Here is a 7,750-nt window from a genome sequence, read left to right as displayed (position 1 = left end):
CTGAAATTTTCGCTTTCTAGTTATTGTGTGGATGCCCTATAGGGCTTCCACACTATTGAGTTCCTGTTTCTCTTTATTGTGTGGATGCCCTAAAGGGCTTCCACACAATTGTTTTCCTGTTTCTCTTTATTCTTTATTATTCTTCTAGTTGCTTCCGTACACTTTTTGGCACTTAACTACTTCCACAGTTTTCTGCCCGATTTTCTCAGTTCAAACTCTATACTGTTCTGCTCTTTCTGCTCTTTCCGCAATGACTTTTGGTGTTTATTACTGTTATACTTTTTAAAATATTACACTTTTTCCTTTAATTTGTCCCATTGAAATGAATGGAAAACTTCCACAATTCTGCTAAAACTTGCTTGTTTTTGAAACTTAACTACTTTGTCATACTTTCACCTAGAAACTCCATTCAAACTTTAAAATGTTCTCAGATTATTGGGCTATTCCTGTCTGATTCAGCTTTTTCAGATCTTCTACCGTTTTAATCTTATCTCTTTAAGTTTTGAGTTGCAAAATTGTGATTTTTCAGAAAATACATGCGTTGTTATGGTTGCTATGCAATTAAGTCAGAGTGTACACTCGCTCTATTCTGAATTTTCTCTTCATGTCTGAACAACTTCTTGCTACTCGCTCAATTTCCACTCAACTCCCACAAATTATACATCAAAACGTAGGTATTTTTGCTGGCTTTCAGAAAATGTCACTATCATTCTTGTGGGACTTATAGATTTTTTGCAAATCTCCTCAGAGTAACACAAAGTCTGAAAACTCTCCATAGAAACTCAATGGAGAGTTTCTTCAAAATCAGCGCTGGATTTTCTAATGAGAAGCATTTTCAAATCGTCATATCTCGTTAACGAAACAAAGTTGAGACATGAGGCTTGTGCCAATATATCTTCAGACACCCTGATGCTCACAATTCAAGAAGTTTTTTCTCAGCTATTACCGTTTGGCCATGAATTATACTTGTTTGAGGATAGGAAATTTGTCCCTCGCTCAGATTTCTTCAGATTTCTGACTCTGGAAATGAGGCACTTTTTTCTCTCGTCAGATCTTTTGATGGATTTCCACAGAGACCTGAAAATTTCCATGACTGTTCACCAAAGCGTGCTGTTTCTTACGGTGAAAGAATGATTTTGATGCTCCATAAAGATTCAGAGTTACAAAACGTTGTTTGAGGGCAAGTCAAGGCAGTTTTGCTTCGCCTCTACTCAGTTACAGTGTATTACAAGTCATATATCTTCAATAATTTATATTTTATCTCTGAATTATGAAGACCTGCAGATTCCCCCATCTCTTCTGAACAAAACGGTGTCAGAATGAGCGTTCTAGCTCCTACGGTTAGGAAATTATGGCCATTTGTTCAAGGGGAATCCTGAATGTGAGAAATACACTGAAGAAAAGCCATAGCTCTCTCTGTGTCTGTGTGTGTGTAAGGGCTGATTACAGCAGGTGCAGCCAATTTAGCTGACCTAGATATACCAAGCCCAGACTCTTAACAGCCCCTGTACACTTTGCTCTCTGTGTATGTGTGTGTGTATCTCAATAATTCTCCCATGTTAAACTATTACTCCTCCATAATAGTATTTGTGCTACATCAAAGTACTTCTACTACATCTTAGTACTTCTGCTCAATCATAGTATTTCTGCTAAATCATAGTATTTTTGAAAATTCATGGTGTTTTTTACAAATCATGGTTTTGGGGCAAAACCATAATATTTATTTTATGTTATAGTATTACTACTAAGTGGAGGAATGTCTGTTATGTTATAGCATATTTGCTGAACACAGTATATCTGCCAAATCATAGTATTTATCCCAAATCATAGTATTTATGCAAAATTGCAGTATTTCTGCTAAAAGCAGAAATAGTACCTTTAGCAGAAATTTCTGTCAAAAGATATTATTTATGTTAAAACATAGTATTTCTGCTAAATCACAGTATTTGTGCCAAATCATAGTATTTGTACTAAGTCATAGTACTTGTGCCAAATCATAGTATTTATACCCAATCATAGAATTTCTGCCATATCATCGTATTTGTGCCAAATCATGGTATGTTTTTGCCAAATCATGGTATTTGTGCCAAATCATGTTATTTGTGCCCAATTAAAATTTCTGTTATGTTATAGTATTACTACTAAGTCGTAGAATTTCTGTTATGTTATAGTATATCTGCTGATTATAGTATATGTGCCAAATCATAGTATTTATAGCAAATCATAGTATTTGTGTCCAAACATAGTATTTCTGCCAAATTGTAGTATTTGTGCAAAAACATAGAATGTCTGCAAAATCACAGTATATCTGTTGTGTTATAGTATTACTACTAAGGCATAGTATTTCTACCAAATCATAGTATTCCTTCAAAATCATAGTATTACTGCAATTTCGTAGTATTTGAGCAAAATTGTAGTATTTGTGCAAAAACATACTATGTCTGCAAAATCACAGTATATCTGTTATGTTATAGTATTACTATTAAGGCATAGTATTTCTACCAAATCATAGTATTCCTTCAAAATCATAGTATTACTGCAATTTCATAGTATTTGAGCAAAATCGTAGTATATGTGCAAAACATACTATTTCTGCAAAATCATAGTATATCTGTTCTGTTAAAGTATTAGTACTAAGTCACAGTATTTCTGCCAATTCAGTAGTATTTGTACTAAATCATGGTATTTGTGCCAAATCATAGTATTTTTGCAAATCATAGTATTCGAACCAAAACATAGTATTTGTACGAAGTCATAGTATTTCTTCTAAATCATAGTATTTCAATCAAATCTCAGTAGTTGTGCTGAAATGCAGTATTATTGCCAAATCATAGTATTTGTACTGAAACATAGTATTTGTGCCAAAAGAGTATTTCTACTAAACCATGGTACTTGTGCCAGATCATAGTATTTCTGCCACATTGTGCTAGTTGTGCAAAAACATAGACTGTCTGCAAAATCATAGTATATCTATTATGTTATAGTATTATTACTAAGTCGTAGACTCTCTATTTTGTTATAGTATATCTGCTGAATACAATATATGTGCCAAATCATAGTATTTATAGCAAATCATAGTATTTGTGCTAAAACATAGTATTTCTGCCACATTATAGTACTTGTGTAAAACCAGAATGTCTGCAAAATCATCATATATCTGTCATGTTATAGTATTACTACTAAGGCATAATATTTCTGGAAAATCATAGTATTTCAACTAAATAACAGTATTTCTGCCAAATCATAGTATTTGTTTCAAATCATGGCATCTGAACCAAATCATAGTATTTGTGTCAAAACATTGTATTTGTACAAAGTCATAATATCTTTTCTAAATCATAGTATTTCAATCAAATCTCAGTAGTTGTGCTAAAACGCAGTATTATTGCCAAATCATACTATTTCTGCCAAATCATAGTATTTGTACCCAAACATATCAGTTCAACTTATTTAACTCTTCTCAACAGCCCAACACCTCTTCTTCAACCCTTTTAGCAGAATTGTGAGTTTTTCACCCCTTTTCAGCACAAATCCCAGATTTTTCAGGTGTTTTCAACTGAAATCTCTTTTTTTTAGCAGACATTCTGCTGATTCACCTGTTTTCAGTGCAACTTCTTTTACCTCTTTCCAGTAGAAATTCTGCTGATTCACGTTTTTTTAAGCAGAATTTTCAGCCTTTCACCTCTTATCAGTACAAATCTCAGTATCTTCTGCTCATTTCAGAGGAAACCCTTTCACCTCTTTTCAGTACAAATTTGAACTTCTGTACCCCTTTGAAGCAGAATCTTTGCCTTTTCACCTCTTTTCAGCAAAAATTTCTGGGTTTTTTTCACTTGTTTTCAGCATAATTTTTCAGTTTCTTTACTGCCATACAATTCTTGCAGCTTTTCATCTTTTTCAGTCATTTTCAGCAGACAGCTTCAGCGTTCCGGCATCCACACAGCATTTTCGCAGGAAATGCAAATTTTTCTAGTTCTTTATTCCACTATATTCCAGTTGCTTCCGTACACTTTTTGGCACTTATCTACTCCCTCAGTTTTCAGCCGATTTTCTCCGTTCAAACTCTAAACTGTTCTGCTCTTTTTGCTAATGCCGGCTATGACTTTTGGTGTTTATTACTGTTATACTTTTTAAAATATTACACTTTTTTCCCTTTAATTTGTCCCATTGAAATGAATGGGAAACTTCCACAATTCTGCTAAAACTTGCTTGTTTTTGAAACTTAACTACGTCCTCATGCTTTCACCTAGAAACTCCATTCAAACTTTAAAACGTTCTCAACTTATTGGGCTATTCCTGTCTGATTCAGCTTTTTCAGATCTTCTACCGTTTTAATCTTATCTCTCTTTAAGTTTTCAGTTGCAAAATTGTGATTTTTCAGAAAATACATGCGTTGCTATGGTTGCTATGCAATTAAGTCAGACTGAGTGCTGGTCCGTTCTGAATTTTCTCTTCATGTCTAAACAACTTCTTGCTACTCGCTCAATTTCCTCTCAACCCCCACAAATTATACATCAAAACGTAGGTATTTTTGCTGGCTTTCAGAAAATGTCACTATCTTTATTGTGAGGTTTACCGTTTTTTCGCAATTTGCCTCGGAGTGACACAAGGTCTGACAAGTCCCCATTCAAAGTCTATGGGGAGGTTTTGAAATTCAGAGCTGAAATTTGAAACGGGAGGCATTTTCAAATCGCCAAATCTCTTTAACAAAGCAAAGTTAGGACATGAGGCTTGTGCTAATATATCTTCAGACACTGCTGACACTCACAGTGGAAGCAGTTTTACAATTATCTTACCGTTGAGCAATGAATTACGTTTGTTTGAGGGTGGAAATCTGTCCTTCTCTCAGTCTTCAAACTCTGAAATGAAGCCGCTTTTTTCTCTCGTCATATCTCCGCGACGAAGGTAGAACGAGCTATGGAAATCGCAGTCAAAATACACCAAAGTCCGCTGATTCACCCAGTACAAGAATTAAGCTGCTAGGCCTCCTAGTTTTTGAGTTACACGACGTTTTGTAACTCCAAAAAACGGCGTTTTTCGCCTCTCACCGCGATCTATTTTCTGACTGCCCAAGTATCTGTTTTGGACCGCCGCCTCTTTCCAGGTGGCGCAATCAGTAATGACACGGCTCTGCAGCTCAAAGGTCGTGGGTTCAATCCCACCTTGGTTCACGTTTTTTTTTTCACTACAAATTTATACACTATCACAGACCTGTAATTTATATTGCTAATTTATTACAATTCTGCAAAGTTTTATGATTTTAGCAGCTTTTCTAATATGGACCTCAGATTCTTGTTAACGCCCATGGCAGAAACAAGTACACAGCCTGATGAAGCAGACAGAGGCAGTACCTCTGATTGGTGAATTTGAGCAGAACCAGGTTGTTCTTTCATTTCATTTCTTTATTTATTTCACACATGGTTCAACACTGTTTCTTTTTCTACATACAGAACCTTCTGCCTCTTTTCAGCAGAAATTCTGCTCATTCACCTCATCTCTTGTGTTGGAGTGCCCTCTCGTGGCGCCTTTTGGGTAGTGCCTTAGTAAACGTGAACACTGCAAAGAAGTGGTGTCAGACTGGTTTGTAGTGGAGGAATTTGTTGCCAGTTTCTTTCATCTTTAATCCGTATTCATGTTGTAATGTAGTAGTACCACAATATGGCAGAAACACTATGTTTTGGCACAAATACTTTGATTTGGTATACTTTAGCTTCTTCACCCCTTTTCCAATAAAATTTTCATTTTTTTCACCCCTTTTCAGCACAAATTCCAGCTTTTTTGGCTGTTTTCAGAAAAAAAAACTTTTCAGCAGAAACTCTGCTGATTCATCTCTTTTCAGCGCAAGATTCTGCTCCTTTGCCTCTTTTCTGCAGAAATTCTGCTGATTCACCTCTTTTCTGCAAAATGTTCAGCCTTTTCACCTCTTATCAGCACAAATCTCAGCTGTTTTCAGAACTCTTTTGAGCAGAAATTCTGCTGATTCACCTCTTTTCTGCAAAATTTTCAGCCTTTTCACTTCTTCTCAGCACAGTTCTCAGCAGCTTCTGCTCATTTAGCAAAATTGTCAGTTGCTCCATCTCTTGTTTTTGTGAGAATCACTTTGGTTCAGTGAGATGAGCAGCTGCCTTGAGACCAAAAGGGCCAGGTTCAAATCCCGGTCATGGCAAAACCTGTTTTCAGTTTTCTCTTTTGTTCTGCCTCTTTTCTGCAGAAATTCTGCTGATTTACCTCTTTTCTGCAAAATTTTCAGCCTTTTCACCTCTTCTCAGCACAATTCTCTGCTATTTCTGCTAATGATGGCTATGACTTTTGGTATTTTATGCTATTATACTTTTTAAAATATTAAGCTTTTTTTCCTTTAATTTGTCCCATTGAAATGAATGGGAAACTTCATAATTCTGCTAAAACTTGCTTGTTTTTGAAACTTAACTACTTTTTCCTACTTTCACGTAGAACAACCATTCAAACTTTAAAATGTTCTCAAATTATTGGGCTATTCAGGAATAATTCAGCTTTTTCATATCTGTTACCGTTTTCATTTTATCCTCTTAAAGTTTTGAGTTTCATCTTTGTGATTTTTCAGAAAATACATGCGTTGTTATGGTTGCTATGCACTTGGCTTCCAGTGTGCCACTGAAGGTTTTGCAGTCTTCTCTTCATGTCCGAACAACTTCTTGCTACTTGCTCAATTTGCACTCAACTTCCACAAATTATACATCAAAACGTAGGTATTTTTGCTGGCTTTCAGAAAATGTCACTATCATGGTTGTGGGATTTATAGAATTTTGTCAGAGCTTCTCAGACCAACACAAAGTCTCAAAAATCCCCATAGAAAGTCAATGGAGAGTTTGTTCAAGATCACTGCTTGATTTCTGCAATGAGAGGCATATTCGAATCGTCATATCTCCTTAACGAAGCGAAGTTAAGACATGAGGCTTGTCCCGGTATATCTTCAGACACTCCTGACGCTCACAATTCATGAATTTTTTTCTCACCTATTACCGTTCTGAGATGAGTTACACTTGTTTGAGGGTAGGAAATTCATCCTTCGCTCAGATTTCTTCAGATTTCAAACTCTGGAAATGAACCACTTTTTCTCTCGTCATATCTTTTTTTGGATTTCCACACAGACCTGAAAATTTCCATGACTGTTCACCAAAGCCTGCTGTCTCTTACGGTGAAAGAATGATATCGATACTCCAAATAGATTTAGAGTTAGAAAGCGTTGTTTGAGGGGAAGTCAAAGCAGTTTTGCTGCGCCTCTACTCAGTTATGGTGCATTACAAGTCAAATATCTTCAATAATTCATATTTTAATGATAAATTGTCAACACTGTAAGATTCCCCCATGTCTTCTGAACAAAACGGTGTAAGAATGACCGTTCTAGCCCCTACGGTTAGGAAATTATGGCCATTTGTTTGAGAGGAATCCTCACTATGAGAAATAGACTGCAAAAATCCTGTGTCTCTGTCTGTGCTGCGTGCACCTGTTTTGGCGGGGAAAAAGTGCACAGGCTCTCTGATTGGTGGATTCAAATTCAGCAGCTCCCAGACTGCTTGACTGAGCTAGAAACTTACTTCTCTCTCCTGTGTGTGTGTGTGTGTGTGTGTGTGTGTGTGTGTGTGTGTGTGTGTGTGTGTGTGTGTGTGTGACAGACAGAGAGAGAGAGAGAGAGAGAGAGAGAGAGAGAGAAAGCCTTTTATGGGATGATCTCATTGTAAGATTTAAATTCAATATATTTAGACTGGTT

The sequence above is a fragment of the Oreochromis aureus genome, unplaced genomic scaffold (genome assembly GCF_013358895.1).
Source record: "Oreochromis aureus strain Israel breed Guangdong unplaced genomic scaffold, ZZ_aureus HiC_scaffold_32, whole genome shotgun sequence".
NCBI classification, from domain to species: Eukaryota; Metazoa; Chordata; class Actinopteri; order Cichliformes; family Cichlidae; genus Oreochromis; species Oreochromis aureus.
This window is presented reverse-complemented; position numbering follows the sequence as displayed.